Below are 20353 nucleotides of genomic sequence, written 5' to 3' on the forward strand. Positions count from 1 at the left end.
TTTTGGAGGTGGCTCGACCCACCGAATAACATGAAAGCTCGACCGATTGAGATACATTAAACATTCATTCGAGTGAACAAGTTGGAGTGAAATTTGTTATGAATTTTTTAGGTTTCACTATTGTTATAAATTTTAGATACATTATATATTCAGTCGATATTTAACTCACATGGTTCGACTAAATGATACATTTTTAACATAAATTTCCACTATTGTTATGAATTTTTTAACAACTTAATTAAATTATATTATAGAACTCGTATTAAAATGTTTACATAATTATAAATTTTTTATATGCTTCATATACATTCTAATTATATTTAAATAGATCATCATAAATATCAATTATATATTATATGAAAAGCTCAAAACCCACCAACTCTATCCACTCGACCCCAAATCGACTCAAACCCTGAACCCTAAACCAGACCCCAAACTCCACTCACTCGACCCAACCTATACAAATCGACCCAACCTTCTCCACTCGACCACAAAACTCGATCCATTCTTACGTTATTCTATCAATTTATTAAAAGTTCATATAATATGTATTATTTATTAAATCTATACAAATTAAGAAGAGTGGGTCAAGCTATACAAATTATGAAATTTATACATATTATATGTGCCATTTAAAAAATCTTTTACCCACAATAAGAAGAGTAATAAGAAAAAGAAAAAAACTAAATAAAAATAAATAAATTTATAAGAGCCACTCTTCTAAATTTTTTTATTTTAAAAAAGAAATTAGAAAATAAAAAAATAATAAAAAATATGTAGAAGAGTGGGTCCAGCTCATAGTGAGCTCGACCCACTCTTTTTTTTATTTTTTAAATAAATTTGAAAAAAAATGGGTCGAGCTCTTATTTATTTATTTATCATTCTTCGTTTGAAGAGTTCGACCCAGCACCTCGACTCACTTGGGTCGAGTTCTTCACACCTGGGTCGAGACTCGAGAGTCTGAGGAGTGGGTCGAGCTCGACCCAAACAAAGAGCTCGACTCATGTAAATCTAACTAAATAATTAATGAGCTAATTAATGAAACGTCTACTACTCGTTTTCTTAAAACGTGCCAAATTTTTTTTTTCTCTTTAATATCTATAATTAAAAATATACATATATGTAAATACTTTAAAATATCTTGTCACCATTTTAAAAATAAACATTCAACCACCGTTTAAAATTCCAGAGGAAAATATTTTAAAACATAAAATCGTCAAACGTTTTACCAACATAAAAACACTATTTGAAAAGTATTGCCCATATTATAACCTCTCGAAAAATCTCTCATAACATAAATAAAAGACGCAAAAATATCTTTAACATTACTTGAAATCATAAATCATAACTAGTGCGGAAAACTAGCGTCGGTCCTCAGGTTATGTGCACCTTCAGTCCAGCAAAGTCAACCATCAAGACCTCCATTATCATATTCATAATCAATATCACCTGCATCAATCACACCTAGTGAGTCTAAAGACTCAATACATCATATCCTTGATAAGAAGTAATACGTAATATATTTAACATATAACAGTGAAAAATACTTGTACTTAAAATATCGTTTTCTGGAAGATGCATATATTTAAAACATAACATTTTCGTAAACATTTTCATGATGCATAAAAATATTTTCATAATCTTATGCATAAACATTTTCATATAAACATATTCATATTCATATCCATATTCATATTCATATTCGTGTATGTTGAATTCAGATGGTGATTGTGACTCGTATTTTTAAACGTATTGGGCGATGGATCCATCTAAAGAAACCACAGTAATGGACAGCGGGGACACCAGCGACACTCTCACTGGTCAACTGGGTCTTGCCAATGTATTAACATATTCGTATTCGTATTCATATTCGTATCCATATCCAAAGAAATACGATCGTCGGGTTCCCACTGGGACCATAACCCTCACGATATTTCCAACATGTAGTAGTCACAATCCCTTCACGTCCTTCAACATGTTATCATCACTTAATAAAAACATGCATATAATAGCATTTTTATTTTGAAACCAAGTATGCAACATGTCTTTTAAATGCCCAAATTTAAATCATATAAAGCATAGACATTTAAAAATCATAACTTAACATATTAAAAATCATAAACATCTATGAATATTTTAAAATAAACATTTTAATATCATAAATATTTAAAATAAACATTTAAAATAATGTTTTATCATATTAAATCATAAAACATTAAACATATTAACGTCTTAAAAATCCATAAACATTTAAAATTGACAAATTAACATATAAACATCCATAATCATTGAAAATAATCATATTAGCATATAAAATAGTATTCAAGACACTGCCATGACGTTTACTAATTTTTAGGTGTACAAAGACCGTTTTACCCTTAGACGTAAAATTTCACGTTTTTGACATCCGAATTTTTAACATAACTTTTTTATGATTTATTCTACCCTTCCAAGTCATGAGCCACACCCATGGACACATGGATTCAATTTTTAGTGTAATTAAATTCGAAATTGACACCTTATCGAACACACCGAGCCATCTCCTAATTTACTCGAGCCATGCCCAAGCCACCTTGAGACAAAACCTAGCCAACCCATCTAGGGACCCTACTGTGCAAGCCCAGCCCGAAACACCAGCCTTGGCCCGCACAAAACACTTCTAAAACTTGGCCCAAAAACCTACATGTGTTGTGTGTGTGCTTCCTTGTATGTCTAGGACTCCTAACCCAAATAGGACTCTCCCAGCCGAGCCACCACCAAGCCCACAGGACCCTAACCTTCGCTGGACCACGCCCAGAACATACCCAGACTAACCCAAGCCTTGGACCCCGCGCATGAGTCTCCTGAATCCAGAAGCAGTCTGCACGCCATCTTGCTGTTCAAGCCATGTTTCCCACGTTTTTGCTGCTAGAGCCCCCAACCACCGATCCCTTCACTTCATAATCTTGGACCACCTTCTCTAGACTCTAACGGACCTAGCTTAGCCCAGCCCAGACCCCCTGGCTGAGCCCCTTCTTCTTGTACACTCACGGGTTGGAGTCCTAGCTTGCTAGGGCTCCTTCCCAACCCTGGTGTTCGAGTCCTAGCGTGGCTAGGACTCTTTCCTCGACCAAAGCACGACCCTAGCCAAGCCCTGGTCCCAACCAAATGTAAGAGTAGATGCCCTGCAAGTCAACGGTTGGCTAAGGATTTTATTGACTCAAGTGAAATAAACAATCTTTATTTTAATATAATTTAACTTTTAATGGTCTTGTTATACTTTATCTGTATACCCATGCAATCAGCATAGATAAAGTCCTTGATTATGCTTTAATACAAATGAATCGTAATTCGATGTTGAAACTCATTTGTAAACACTGCATATTCTAAATTTGTTCTTAGTCGATTCAGCTGCCTAAAACATGGATAAAGGTCGCTTGAGCTCGAGACTAGCATCTGTGATGTTGTGTACTGCGTTTCTTGGTAAGGGCATGGAGATGTCCAAACATGCAGATGGGTAGTCATATGATGATTATACCGAACAACCCTCCCTCGGACTTTCCAAGTGGTTATCATTCATCGAGAGGATAAGTCCGTGGTTATGATTGTACACCATTAGTCCTTACGACCCGGGACAACACTGAGGCTCTATATGCTAGGGCTGTGCTTTGACTCGTTTACCGGCTCCAGGAGAGTCATCAGGTGGCGAGGTTGGGTATAGTTGCGACACATATAGGAGCCAGTGCATTGTAGTCGGGGATTCACCGCTCACCTGTGGGTGTGGATATCCTATGTGATCTGATGTAATAATAGTGCATGGAATCTCTGGCCAGAGTATGAGATGTACGTTGGAGAAGTAGTTCTCCAATAGTACACGCGATGCCACTATTAAAGTTATCACATTGTTATCGAATTAATATGCAACCCTCGATGAACCAATGGTTGCAGATTCGATCGGGATATATGAGATGAAGGGACCGTACTGTACGTTAATCATAATCGACTGGTTCTTGCAGGCACTATCAGCGATACCTAGGGGATCATGGGGCGATGCTACTAGACGCTCTTACCATGATCCGATGGGTGCAATCAGAAATGAGTTCTGACATTCTTAATCAAGGTGTTGATGAAAAGAATGGGGCTAACTAGGGTAAGCCCGAATAAGAATAAATATTATTCTGAATCACAAAGAGTTGTGAACCCACGGCTAGCTGTATCCCTGAACCATTGAGGGTCACACAAGCACTGGATCGTTTGTTCCCGTTGAGAGAATAAATTCAAGGAGTTGAATTTATATTATGATATAGTAAATTCAAGGAGTTGAATTTATGATAATTAAATTTTGATAAAATAAATTCAAAGAGTTGAATTTATGAGATAGTAAATTCAAGAAGTTGAATTTATGAAATTTGGAGAAAAATAAATTCAAGTAGTTGAATTTATAAAATTTGATAATATAATTTATTAAACTCAAAAGTTGGGTTTATTAAATATTAAATTACGGAGGTGATAAAATTCAAGGAGTTGAATTTATAATAATAAATTCAAATGTTGAATTTATAATGGATTAAATTTATTAAACTCAAGAGTTGAGTTTATTAAATATTAAATTAAATATGATGGGAGATATGTTTAATGGGCTTGTAAGAGTACAAGTCCAACATATTAAATGATTAAAGTTCTTAATGGACTTTAATATAATTAATTAAACTAGTTCGACTAGTTCATTTAATTAACAAAGCCCATTGGATTTAATTAAGAAACCTAAATCCATAATAATGGAATTTAGGTTAAAAGCTTTTGTTTTTAATATATAAATAAAAAATAAAAGGTAGCCTCCACAATTGAATAGGGATTCACGAGAAACACATCTAAAAATCCTCCAAATTTTTGGCCAACTTTTTCAAGAAAAAGAAAGTTGATCCGTCTCTCGATTTTAATCTCCGACGTTAAAACTTCTTCCAAATATTCTAGTGCTATTTGGAAGAGGAACAAATCTTCTAGTCGTGGACCTAATTAGAAGAATCGAAGAAAGTTCGTAGGGATTCATCAAGAGCTAATCCGTTAATACCGGATTAGTTGGAGCCAAATGATTTAATTCACAAAGGTATAATCTTTCTGACATCCTATGAATGTTTGTTAAAATCATACAAGCGCCCAAAGCAAAAATATATTTTGATTGTCAAAATAAAATAAAAATTTTAAACTTCCGCTGCGTTTGGGCGTGTAGAAACTGGGATCCAACAGTGGTATCAGAGCCAGGTTTTTTAAATCGTATGGTTTTGATATTGAATAATTTATTTCTAACCAATCAAGAAAATTTTTCAGAAAATTTAGCACCACGAAAATTTATTTTTTCCAGATTTTCGAAAAAAAAAAAAAATTAAATCTGCCCGGAAGTGTTTCGGGCAGTCCGTGCGCACAGGGCCGCGCACGGCAGCGCGCAGCGTAAGCGCAGGGGCCGGACGCCTGCGCGCACAGCGCTAGCGCAGGCGTCGGACGCCTGCGCGCGGCGTCTGCGCGCCTGTGCGCGTTCTGCGCGCACAGGGCCGCTGCCGCTGCCCGAAACGTTCGGGCAGCGGGCGGGCAGTGGGCGGGCGGCTGCCCGGGAGCGTCTCGGGAAGCGCGCTGAATAATGGGCTTGAATTGTTTGGGCCTAGGGTGCGATTTTCTGATTTTTCAAATTTTTGGGTATAATTGATATTTTTGAAAATTGGTTTAATTTTATTTTGGAAAATTGATTTTTAGAAAATTAATAATTTTCTTGTGAAATAAATAATTAAAATATGATTTTAATTATTTATGGTAAAAATGAGTTTTTACAAGAAATCAATTATTATTGATTTAATTGGAAAAATTAAATAAAGGAGTTTATTTAATTTATTAAATTGTTTAATAATTGTGGTGGTTAGTAATAAAATTATTAGGTATATGATTTATCAGTTAATTAAATTTGTTTAATAAATTGATGTTAATATTGGATATTAAATGCATGAAGTATGATCGAGAGCCTTGACCAATGTGTTAGGTGTATGTTAGGATATTTTACTGTTTTTATTCATTTTGTTAATATTTGATATTATTAAAGTGAGCCTGGTTTATGGCCCGTTCCCACCCCATGAGATGTATCCCTTATGTGCTATGGGGACCCGGACGTTAATCAAGTTCTTAATCATCATTTGTGACTAATTAATCATTTATAAAACAGGGTCTAATTTTCTTTTTTTAAAATGCGGAACGTAGTGAAATCAAACTAATATACATATCAGTATAAAATACAATACAAGTCCTGTACTGCATACACTCAAAATAAACTAAGGCTCAACATCTAAATATCAAGTGTCAAAACCCTATATACATCCAAGTCCGAAGTCTCCACTCTATCACGATCTCTCCTCATCTCCTGGACCCTGATCCTGTCCCACCTGTTGTCATGTACACATACAGACAAGACAACAGCCGGATAACTCCGGTGAGAATAAATCCCAGTATAAATCAAAGAACATGCAGTCATATGTTCAATACAAATCATGAAACAAATAACAGTAATACATATCAAAATCAGAAATGTAAACAATATCAATCTGTCGACAATACTCGTGACTCCAATTTAGACTAGACTCAATCCTAGCCTAGGGATCCCGGTGTCCAGATGCGGCATTCCTATATCGACAAACAGTAATAGAAAAGACTCCAGTTCTATCCAAGTCGATATAACCAAACATCCAGTGTCCAGACGCATCCGTCATAGACTATGGTCTATCACCATATCTTGTGACATCGTGCAATGTACCCGTGGTTACCTGCCACTATCATGTACTTCTGTCACAAGATTACTCGTCTAATGCATGCTCCTATAACTCCATAGAACAAGCATTTAAATCAAATCATTAAATACAATGATAAACAAATAATAAGTATGTGATTTAGGGAAACTCAAGTACATCCTACTTGAGTCGATGTCCCAATACATATTGACTTATACCTTTCGTTACAGTTTCGGTCTGGAATCCAAATTCTGTCAATCCCTCAATCTGACAATGGCAATATTAATAATCTCATATCAATATACCTTTCGAATTACCAACAATCTGATCAATCGGGATTTAATTCAAAATCAACGGCATAACGTTACAATCTCAGTATCTCCGTCAATACCAAATCAACAGACATCAACTACAAATCATAACTCATATCCATTACAATCTGTAATTCAATCACAATTCAAATCTGTCTGGTATAAATCAATATAACCTAAAAATTCATAACAATTCCATAATCAGTCTGTTCCTCAATCTGACTTCGATTCTACGATGTCTAATATGTCAAGAACATCATATATGAATTCCATTCAATTCTGACAACATCATAATTTCAAAGTATATCAAAAAGTAGCAAAACTTACGTCAAGTTGTAGCCTACGTCGATAGGATTACAGTACTGAAGTCAGATTACAATTCGGACGGACGGGTTTCACACAAAAGGCGTAAGGATTTTCAACAACTTTCCCCTGACCCTTTTCTCGGTTTTTCCCTTCTGAATCTTCAAAAAAATGAAGGATATACGTATATATATATTCAGATGCTCTGTTAGTGATACACGTCACTTTTTCAAGAATTGCGGTCGCGCTCGGGCGGTGGTAATTTACCGCTCGGGCGCTTGCTCGGCGCTCGGGCGGTTAAAACTTACCGCCCGGGCGCGGGAGGTTCTGTCCTCCACAATCGTCGTTGGCGTTCGGGCGGTCAAAAACTACCGCCCGGGCGCCACATCTTCTTTCCAAGACATGTTCTATTGAACTTTGGTGCTCGGGCGGTCATTTCTTACCGCTCGGGCGCCACTAGTTCTGTCCAAAGATTGCACCCTTCATATAAAATCTTATTTCATGTCCCGAGTAATCCTTTCATAATTATATCAATTATAAATCAACAATTACCGATTACTAGTATTAAATTTCCGGGCATTACATTTCTCCCCCCCTTAGATACGATTTCGTCCTCGAAATCACAGGCATTTTATTCGTATTAACAAGGAGTATATATACAAGAACTGTATAAGAAAATGTACATCAGTGAAATAATGCTGGGAATTCTTGTCTCATATCAGACTCAATCTCCCAAGTAGCTTCTTCGATACCATGATGAGTCCATTGAACTTTCACAAGAGGAATCGTCTTTGTTCTGAGCTGTTTTTCTTTACGATCGATAATCCGAATCGGTTTCTCGACATAACTCAATGTCTCATCCAGCTCAGTCTCGTCTGGTTGAATAACATGAGAATCATCAGGGAGATATTTTCGCAGCATCAATACATGAAAGACATCATGTATTCCAGATAAAGAAGGCGGCAATGCTAGTCGATAGGCACGATCTCCTACCTTCTCGAGAATCTCATAAGGACCGACGTATCATGGAGACAACTTCCCTTTCTTTCCAAATCGGACAACACCCCTGAAAGGTGAAATCTTCAGGAACACTCGGTCTCCTGCCTCAAATACCAACGGTCTACATCGAAGGTTGGCATATTTGGTTTGTCTGTCCTGGGCTGCCTTCATTTTCTTCTGAATCAATTTCACTTTTTCAGTCATATCTCTGATCATATCAGGTCCAGTCTCAGGAATTTCATAGATATCATCCCAGTAAAGAGGCGATCGACACTTCTTTCCGTACAACGCTTCAAATGGTGCCATTTCAATACTCGTTTGATAGCTATTGTTGTACGAAAATTCACAAAGAGGTAATGCATCTTGCCAATTAATGCTAAAATCAAGCACTACTGCTCTCAGCATATCTTCCAATGTCTAAATCGTCCGTTCTGACTGTCCGTCAGTCTGTGGATGATATGCGGTACTAAGATGCAATTTCGTACCTAGAGTTTGCTGCAAACTTTGCCAAAAGTGCGATGTAAACCGAGGATCACGGTCTGAAACAATTGACTTCGGCACTCCGTGCAGTCTAACCACTTCCTTAACATAGATATCGGCCATCTGATCATATCTATATGTCATCTTGTATGGAATAAAACATGCAGATTTGGTCAATCGATCAATCACGACCCAAATCGCATCATAACCTCGAGAGGATCTCGGTAATTGTGTCACAAAATCCATGGAAATGTGATCCCATTTCCATTCAGGAATAGGCAAACTCTGTAACAATCCTCCTGGTTTCTTCCTCTCAGCTTTCACCTGTTGGCAATTGAGACACTTTGATACAAATGTAGCAATGTCCGCTTTCATTTGTTTCCACCAATACTGTATCTTTAAATCATTATACCAGGATGAATGCTAAAACGACTGTTGTGCGTTTCTGTCAGTATTCTCCGTCTTAAATCCGAGACATTCGGCACCACAAGACGATTATTCACATACAAAATACCATTTTGAACCTGATATTCCGATCGATGTCCAGCTCTAACCATAGCAATCGACTTCTGTATATTCTGATCACCTTTCTGAGCCGCTCTAATTCTCACAATCAGCTCTGGTTCCGCTTGAATAGTATATAATCTCATTGGTCTCTTATCTGTCTCAAATACTAGTCCAGACAAACAGCAGTCCTCAATCAAATTCGAGACTCCCATAGTCGATAAGGATAGAGAACATACCTTTCGACTTAGTGCATCTGCTGCTGCATTAGATTTCCCTGGATAGTATTTGATTTCACAATCAAAATCTTATAATAAATCCAGCCATCTCCGCTGTCTCATATTCAATTCTGACTGTGAAAAGAGATATTTCAAACTTTTGTGATCAGAATAAATCTCGAATTTCTCACCGTACAAATAATGTCGCCATATCTTCAATGCAAAGACTATGGCTGCCAATTCAAGATCATGAATTGGGTAACGAGTTTCATGGGGTTTCAGCTGTCTTGAGGCATAAGCGATCACATGCCCCCGCTGCATCAAAACACAACCCAATCCTCGGTGAGATGCATCACAATAAACAACAAAGTCACCAGTACCTGAAGGGATAGTCAACACCGGTGCACTGGTTAATCTCTTTTTCAATTCGAGGAAACTGGTCTCACATTCCTCAGACCAAACAAATGGACCATTTTTCTGAGTCAACTGCGTAATCGGTTTGGCAATGCTTGAGAAATCTTTAATAAATCGACGATAATATCCTGCCAAACCCATAAAGCTGCGAATCTCTGGTACAGATGTCGGTCTTGGCCAAGAAATCACTGCCTCAACCTTGCTGGGATCAACAGATATCCCGTCTCCTGATATAATATGTCCCAGAAATATCACCTGTTTCAACCAGAACTCGCATTTCGAGAGTTTAGCATATAATTTCTCCGCCCTCAAAATTCTCAACACAGTCCTCAGATGATTAGCATGCTCAATCATATTCTTTGAATAAATCAATATATCATCGATGAATATGATAACAAAATCATCCAAATATTTCTGAAAGATGCGGTTCATCAATCCCATAAATACCGCTGGTGCATTCGTTAAACCAAATGGCATGACAATAAATTCATAGTGTCCATACCTGGTTCTGAATGCAGTCTTAGAGATATCAGAGTCCCTGACTCTCAATTGATGATATCCAGATCTCAAGTCGATCTTGGAATACACCGAAGAACCCTGCAACTGATCAAATAAATCATCAATACGAGGAAATGGATATTTATTCTTTACCGTTGCCTTGTTCAGTTGCCGGTAATCTATACAAAGTCTCATCGACCCATCTTTCTTTCTCACGAACAGTACTGGAGCACCCCAAGGAGAAACACTCGGTCTGATATACCCCTTGGCCAGCAAATCCTCCAACTGTTCTTTCAATTCTTTTAATTCGATCGGTGCCATCCTGTAAGGAGCACTCGAGATCGGAACTGTTCCTGGCATCAACTCAATGTTGAAGTCTATTTCTCGAATCGGAGGCAATCCAGGAATCTCATCTGGAAAGACATCAGCAAACTCACACACCACCGGCAAGTCCGCCAATGATGGGCTCGATTTCAGTAAATCAACTGAATATACCAGGAATCCATCTGCTCCTTTCTGCAATAATCGTGTCATATTCATTGCAGATATCAAAGGAATTCTGGCTCGAGAACCCTTACCGTAAAATTTCCACTCCTCAGCCATCTCAGGTCTGAATCTCACTATCTTGTGGAAACAATCGACTGTAGCCCTGTACTTGGTCAATGTATCAATACCGATAATACAATCAAAGTCTGATATCCCAAGCACAATACATTCCAACTCAATCTTATGCCCATCATACTGCAGTGTACAAGATTTCACAGACTTCACTGATATCAAACCTGTCCCTAACGGGGAAGAGACAGACACTACTGCAGACAACGACTCAATAGGTAACGCATGATTCAATGCAAACCTCTCAAAAATAAATGTATGTGATGCACCAGTATCAATCAATACGTACGCAGGATAACCAGAAATAAAACATTTACCTGCTACAACGTCATCAGGTGCATCATGTGCCTGCTCCTCGGTCAGAGCAAACACTCGGGCCTGCTGTCTCGGAGGCTGGCTCACTGTCTGGCTTCCTCCTGGCCTCTGCTATGACTGGGTAGACGGTGCTGTCTGAAAAGAATGAACATCAGATGGTCGTCTACCTGCCTGAGTCGCTTATCCAGATGACTCAGCTGCCTGGAATCCCTGGGCACCTCTCTGGGGACACACTCGAGAAAAGTGTCCCTGTTGCTTGCAAATACGGCAGATGCCAAACACTCCTCGGCACTGCTCAGTGGGATGCTTCCCTCCACAAGTATTGCAAATAGGTCCAGTATAGCTCTGGCTCTGTCGAGGACTCCCAGAACTAGAAGAACTGCTCCCTGACTTCTTGAACTGCTTTCCTCTCGTCTTCAAGAAGTCCTTCTTTCCGCCGCTACTGCTAACACCTTAAAATCGAGAAGGTGGTTGCTGTAATCCCGGTGCTGGAAGCATAAACGAAGCTCCTCTCTGTCTCATCAGACCGGCTTCGGCTCCTTTGGCTCTATTCAAAGCATCGGTAAAGTTGTTGGGTCTTCCCGTGTTCACCAACGTAAATATTTCCGGATTCAGGCCGTTAATGAACTGATCCGCCACAGCCTCGTCATGATCCGCCACATGTGGAGCAAAGCGCAAGAGTGAAGAAAACTTGGCCACGTATTCCTCGATGTTAAGTTGGCCCTGTCTCAAGTTCGCAAACTCAGCTCCCTTGTCCTTCCTGTATGACACTGGAAAGAACCTCTGATAGAATTCAGTTCTAAATACACTCCAGGTAATAATCGTACCTCGGTGTTCCAATGCCCTTTTTGTGTTGATCCACCAGTTCTTGGCAATGTCATGCAATTGGTGTCCTATCAGTTTTACCCTCTTCTCATCAGTATATTCCAACGAATCAAACATCATTTCAATATCATCCAGCCAACTTTCACAATCCACTGAATTTTCGGTTCCTTTCAAAGTAGGTGGATGAAAAGACTGAAATCTTTTCAAAAGTGTCTCCATGGGTGTCGCTGTCACATCCATGGGAGGGTTCGATGTACTACCCTGTTCCGGTACTCTTCTCGGAGGCATATCTGAAACAAAAAAAGGTTAGCAATCCCAAACAAAATCCGGTTTCAATCCTCTTCCAATCATCTTACTGCTGATCCAGAATTAGCTCCAATTCATATTCAATAACACATGTTTTCAAATCAAATCAGATAAACAGATAAACATGTATTATACAGCAGTAAATCATGCAAGCAATCAAAAGCAGGAAAGAAAACACATTCTACCCCGCTCATTAGCTTCTATCTCAATCTCAATGATCTATCGCTCTGATACCACCTGTTGTGGGGACCCGGACGCTAATCAAGTTCTTAATCATCATTTGGGACTAATTAATCATTTATAAAACATGGTCTAATTTTTTTTTTTAAAATGCGGAACGTAGTGAAATCAAACTAATATACATATCAGTATAAAATACAATACAAGTCCTGTACTGCATACACTCAAAATAAACTAAGGCTCAACATCTAAATATCAAGTGTCAAAACCCTATATACATCCAAGTCCGAAGTCTCCACTCTATCACGATCTCTCCTCATCTCCTGGACCCTGATCCTGTCCCACCTGTTGTCATGTACACATACAGACAAGACAACAGCCGGATAACTCCGGTGAGAATAAATCCCAGTATAAATCAAAGAACATGCAGTCATATGTTCAATACAAAGCATGAAACAGATAACAGTAATACATATCAAAATTAGAAATGTAAACAATATCAATCTGTCGGCAATACTCGTGACTCCACGATTCAGACTAGACTCAATCCTAGCCTAGGGATCCCGGTGTCCAGATGTGGCATTCCTATATCGACAAACAGTAATAGAAAAGACTCCAGTTCTATCTAAGTCGATATAACCAAACATCCAGTGTCCAGACGCATCCGTCATAGACTATGGTCTATCACCATATCTTGTGACATCGTGCAATGTACCCGTGGTTACCTGCCACTATCAGGTACTTCTGTCACAAGATTACTCGTCTAATGCATGCTCCTATAACTCCATAGAACAAGCATTTAAATCAAATCATTAAATACAATGATAAACAAATAATAAGTATGTGATTTAGGGAAACTCAAGTACATCCTACTTGAGTCGATGTCCCAATACACATTGACTTATACCTTTCGTTGCAGTTTCGGTCTGGAATCCAAATTCTGTCAATCCCTCAATCTGACAATGGCAATACCAATAATCTCATATCAATATACCTTTCGAATTACCAACAATCTGATCAATCGGGATTTAATTCAAAATCAACGGCATAACGGTACAATCTCAGTATCTCCGTCAATACCAAATCAACAGACATCAATTACAAATCATAACTCATATCCATTACAATCTGTAATTCAATCACAATTCAAATCTGTCTGGTATAAATCAATATAACCTAAAAATTCATAACAATTCCATAATCAGTCTGTTCCTCAATCTGACTTCGATTCTACGATGTCTAATATGTCAAGAACATCATATATGAATTCCATTCAATTCTGACAACATCATAATTTCAAAGTATATCAAAACGTAGCAAAACTTACGTCAAGTTGTAGCCTACGTCGATAGGATTACAGTACTGAAGTCAGATTACAATTCGGACGGACGGATTTCACACAAAAGGCGTAAGGATTTTCAACAACTTTCCCCTGACCCTTTTCTCGGTTTTTCCCTTCTGAATCTTCAAAAAAATGAAGGATATACGTATATATATATATATATATATATATATATATATATATAATATATATATATATATATATATATATATATATATATATATATATATATATATATATATTCAGATTCTCGGTTAGTGATACGCGTCACTTTTTCAAGAATTGCGGTCGCGCTTGGGCAGTGGTAATTTACCGCTCGGGCGCTTGCTCGGCGCACGGGCGGTCAAAAACTACCGCCCGGGCGCCACATCTTCTGTCCAAGACATGTTCTATTGAACTTTGGCGCTCGGGCGGTCATTTCTTACCGCTCGGGCGCCACTAGTTCTGTCCAAAGATTGCACCCTTCATATAAAATCTTATTTCATGTCCCGATTAATCCTTTCATAATCATATCAATTATAAATCAACAATTACCGATTACTAGGATTAAATTTCCGGGCATTACATGTGGCATGGCTATTTAAATGTAATTATTAGAAATAGTGGGAGATCAAGACTGGAAGATGGTGGGCCCGATGAACGAGATGAAGACATGTAAAATATTGGAAGCTCTTGTAATAGTTGCATTTGCATCCCTGCATTCACCTAGGTTGGACCTGGATCCATGTATGGCTCACATGGATTTAATAGTTTTGGCGATCGATCATCTTTATTTATTGTTGAATGTCATATTATGATATATGCGATATATAGTAGTATGCATGTATGTATATTATTAGATAATATAGTTGCATGAATCAGGCAAACATACAAACTCGTGGCACGCGATTTTTAAATTAAAATGATGAGACAATTTTAAAAATTAAAATCCCTCATTTTGAATAAGATTCAAAATTTATATCAAACCGAAAAAGTAAAAATTAAAGGAGTTTAATTTTTCCTTGCCTTCCATCAACCGTGGTTGCATGTTGATCGCTACCCGCGGACAGTGTCTGGCTCATATTATTGGGGAGCCCTGTACGCCAGAAAGCTGTGACTTCCACCGGACATATGATGTGAATTGAGTGGAACTCCCATGACTTCGGCTCATATTATTGGGGGAACTCATGGCGACCGTCTACTACAATTCAATATTGATGGGTTGGTTTGGCACGCGAAAATAAACGACGTCATATTATTGGGTCCTTATTAAACGTGAGGCAAAACACGCGGATGTTGCATAGGGATGCAATTGGACTCTACTTTTTAGAAATTATAAATGGTTGATATTATTCGGGATTATATGTGGGGACCCGGACGCCAATCATTTTCTTAATCATCTTTTTGGGATTTAATTATCACTTGAGATAAAACAGGGTCTAAAAATTTTTCTTTTTACATTATAACTGCGAAAGGTAATGGACTCTAAATACTATACATGTCTGTATATAAAAATACAAATTCAGTATTAAAATACAATAATGTACAACCTTCTAATCTAAGGTTCACTACTAAAGTTCTAGTAGTAAAATCCAATCTACTGTAAGTCCGGAATCACCACGCTAAACTCGTCTTCTCTCGTCATCTTCTCAACCCTGATCCAGCCCCACCTGTTGTCATGCACAGATACAAAACACGACAACAGCCGGATAACTCCGGTGAGAATAAATCCCAGTACAAAACATGGTAAGCATGTATATAAATAATCTAAATCATAAAACATGCTGTCATGAATATATTCAAAGGAGTAGATTCCATAATCTATGACATCTACTCATTATAGGCATGCAATTCAAATCAGATAAACATGCAATTTAATCAACTCATATAAACATGCTATCAGGACTGAAAGCAATAAGCCTGGGTTTCATAGTCTATGAAACCATATCTATAAACACATGCAGTTCTAGTCAAATCATGTCTAGACTCGACTCCACTATAACTCTAGGGATCCCGTAATGAATAAAACGTCAATGGCTATTACCTACTCAACCGATCGTGGTAACTGTACGTCTTATTCCTAGACTTCGGCCATGGCTGTATCGTGGTGCTACAATAGGACAATGTCTGCTCCTATGTACGATACACCGAACGTCTAGAAGTCTGACAATGACTGTCAAGACTTTCCTATCTTAATTGCAATGAATAACAATCTGTAAACAAAGCATAATCATATTCATAACTGAATACCACAATTATTTTACATGCTTGAATACAATTCTATAATCAAAGCATAATTAGGTAACAATATAAACAATACTCTAGTATGTGATTTTATTGGGAAACTCAAATTAATCTAATTTGAGTTATGCTTTCCGAATATCACATGAATTATACCTTTGTCGTCCCTGTCTGACGATGACGATGACCTGTACTCAAATCTGTCCATATCGAATCTGAAATGACAATATTGAATACATAGTATCAATGAATAACTCAATTCACAATCTGTTCTGATCAATACTCAACTCAGTACATAATCTGATCAATATCTGAACCAAATACAATCTGATTATACCAACGATATCGTAATATTATCGAATTCATATCTAAATCTGAACAATCTAAAATAACTGATATTTCGACGGCATAACAATACTGTCTCGACAACCCCGTCAATCTAAACATCACAAATATAATACCAGACTTCGAAATCAATATTGATACAATGATAATCTCAATATCTGTACACTCTGAATCCATAATAACACAATTCTGATATCAAATCTCAGTCAATTCATTTCCGAAAATCATAACAATTCCATAAACAGTCTGTTTCTAAATCTGACTTCACTTCTATAATATCTACAGCAGTAGAAACACCATATCTGAATTCTATTCAATTCTGACAACATCATAAAAACAAATCTTGTCTAAACGTAATAACACTTACGTCCAGTCGTAGCCTGCGTTGCTAGGAACACAGTACCGAAGTCGGATTTCAATTTGGATAGACGGTTCGCTCGCAATTCAATTTCTAAAATCAAGAACGAAGCTTTTCCCTCAAAACTGATTTCTCCCGTTTCGTTTTTCTGAATATCAGATTTGCATGTACGTATATATATATATATATAGACATCTCACGCATTCCAAAAGACAAGTGGCAATTCGACCAAATGCATGGCGCGCGCATACCGCCGCGCATATGCGCCGGCAGTTCTGCCCGGCAGCTAATGCTTCTCGCGCATATGCGCCCAATCGCCCGCGCATATGCGCCCATGGTGCTGGGCGCTACGCGCATATGCGCGAAGTCCATTCGCGCATATGCGCGCATGGCTCGGCCACCTCCGCGCATGTGCGCGACTTCATCCGCGCATGTGCGCGAAAGGTGCTGCCAAGCTCGCGCTAGACTCGCGCACCTCCACGCGCATGTGCGCCCTCTCACTTCTTGCACACACATTTCACACCTTTGTCATGTGTCCTAGTCCGATCCGTTCCGTCTATAATCATCTCGATTAATTCTATAAATTATTTCAGATTAATCTCCGATTACAGTAATCATATCCAAATCATTTCTGATTACGGTAATTAAATTCTCGGGCATTACATTTCTCCCCCTCTTAGATCTGAGTTCGTCCTCGAACTCACCAACAATCGATTCAAGTCTAACAAAAGAAATGTGTAATAGAGTTTAACTTCTAAACTCATCGCACTAACATCATTCAGAGGTATCTTTCTTTAATCAGTCTTTGATTCTAATCTGAAATCAGAATTCACCCAGTAACTCGGTCGGATAACACTGGCTATACAACATCCGTATATGCTACTCTGCAATCCATAACAAATCAATACCATCTGTAGTTGTTATCCTATCTGTTTCTTCCAATCAAAGAAGTATTCTATCTTGTATTTCCAATACCACTTGTTATCATCTGACATTGGTTTCCTAAATCTATCTATTCTGAACTATCTTGATACCTATTGTCATACAGTACCTCAAACAGTGACAATAGATCATGACAACTAGTACTAACATCCAGTACTAAACTCTACCAATATCTGTCAGAATCTGAATAACCTGTCAATCTGTGAATAATCTACGAGAAAGAGTTCATGATATAATCGATCACAAGTATCAATTCAATCAAAATCATAATCTGATATAATCTACTTAAATTTTCTGTTCTATCTGAACCTTTCTTTGACATCGACCTATGTCCTCTAGTTCTGTTTGTACATAATCTGGTACAAACTGATAGATATAGATTGAGTAAGCTGTCAATCATAATCATATCATATCCCGAATCTGGATAAAATGGCAGTAATATCATTACAAAAGCCTTAGAAGTGTACTTCCATTTCTATTCAGAAATATACAAATTCTGTAAGAATCTTCTGATGTCTATCTTTTGGTCTTTTTCTGTTAGCGATTCAGACATATCAGTACAATTCTGCCAACTTTTCTGTACAAATTCCTCTATAACTGATCAAATCTGTCTATATTATCACTATCTGTTCGAATATATTACGTTCACACTCATCTGAATGAAAACTGAACCCATTACGGCGCATTTCTGACAATATCTGTAAGTTCAGATTCGAACTATCCGGTATAAACAAATCAGTTAATAACACTATAAAATAAAGAAGAAATACCTACCTGGCATTCGGCTCTGACTATAGATATCAAAAGCTGTAACCAATTCTGAAACCTTCTGATATCACACAATAGAATCAGTCTGTATGATACAACCACAAAATCACATATCTGTTACAGTACACGATACTCTGCTCTGAGTTCAACTGTTTACAATACACTGTATCACACTGATTCCCAATAACAGTAATATCAAATCAGATTCGAAATAAAACAACCTATACAATCTAGTGAGTTTAAGGAAACTCATAAAACAGCAAATTCTGGCAACTGTTAATTCTGACTGACTGATAAATCTCCACACTGCCCAGATCAACTGCTATATCTCATCTGCCAATAGAATATGCTCCCAAAACAATATCAAATGTCTCAAATACTGATTTAGAACAATAACAATACTCATCAGATATAAAGCAATAAGTGAATAAGAAACTCTGCCTAGTCAGACAATACGATACTTTGTCAAATTCAACACTTCCAATTTCTGACAATTCTGACATCTGTATCATTTTCAATCACTGCTAACATATCAATTACCATCGATATTATAAGCATAATGCTTCAGAATACTTCGGAACACAATATCTATCAGTCTATAAATAGAACTGACATATCTTCAAAAGAATTACTCACTCAACTGTAATTCTCAGCCAATGTTCTGATATGTCAATTCTTTTTAATTTATTCTGTATACTCTCTGTTATTCTGTATGGAATTCTAACATATAACAATACCTAATACTGATTCAATTCTGAAAACTACCTTTCTGATATAAAACAAATCTAACATCTTATCTTAGGCAAACATCAGCCAACTCATACATCATTGACGTATCTGTCAATGATAGGATAGGCTCGATTTCAGTAGATCTACTGAATACATAGGGATGCAATCTGCTCTTTTCTGTATTAATCGAGTCATATACAATACAATTATTAAAGGAATTCTGAATCTAGAATCCTTATCGGAGAAACTCCGTTTATCAGCCAGATCTGGTCGGAATCTTACTATTTCTGGAACAAGTTCTACAATATGTCTGTACTTGTTTAGCATATACATGCCAATAATGCATTCACATCAGAAAACACAAGTACATCATAATCTAACCCAATCCCGGGTTCATCACACTGTAGTATCTAACATGTCACAGAGATCTCTGAAATCCACATACTCCTCAACAACCAAGAAATCAATGCTACAGTATAATCAGATCCCACATAAAATGTATATCTCCATGCAACTCAGTAACATATACTCTTAACAAATGCATTAGTATATATCAATATATTTGCAATAGAATCATAAAGAATAGTACCTGTTGTGAATTCTGGATCTGTGTTTGCAATTGAACTATGTTCCCTACAATCTTCGGGAACGCTTCTGGGGACAGACTTTAGCAAAGTGTCCCGGCTGTCCACAAATATTGCATCTACCAGTCACTCCCTGGCATTGCTCGGTGGGATGTCTCCCTCCGCAAGTACTGCAATATACTCCAGCATAACTCGGGCTAGAACCACTGGAGCTAGAGGAACCACTTCCCAACTTCTTAAATGACTTCTTTCGAGCTTTCAGCAAATCTTGCTTCCCACTCGTACTGCCGTGATCATATCGAAGAGGGGATTGCTGTGTCTGAAGTGGCTTCACGCACAACCTTGTCAATT

Source organism: Primulina eburnea, chromosome 8 (genome assembly GCF_022965805.1).
Source record: "Primulina eburnea isolate SZY01 chromosome 8, ASM2296580v1, whole genome shotgun sequence".
NCBI classification, from domain to species: domain Eukaryota; kingdom Viridiplantae; phylum Streptophyta; class Magnoliopsida; order Lamiales; family Gesneriaceae; genus Primulina; species Primulina eburnea.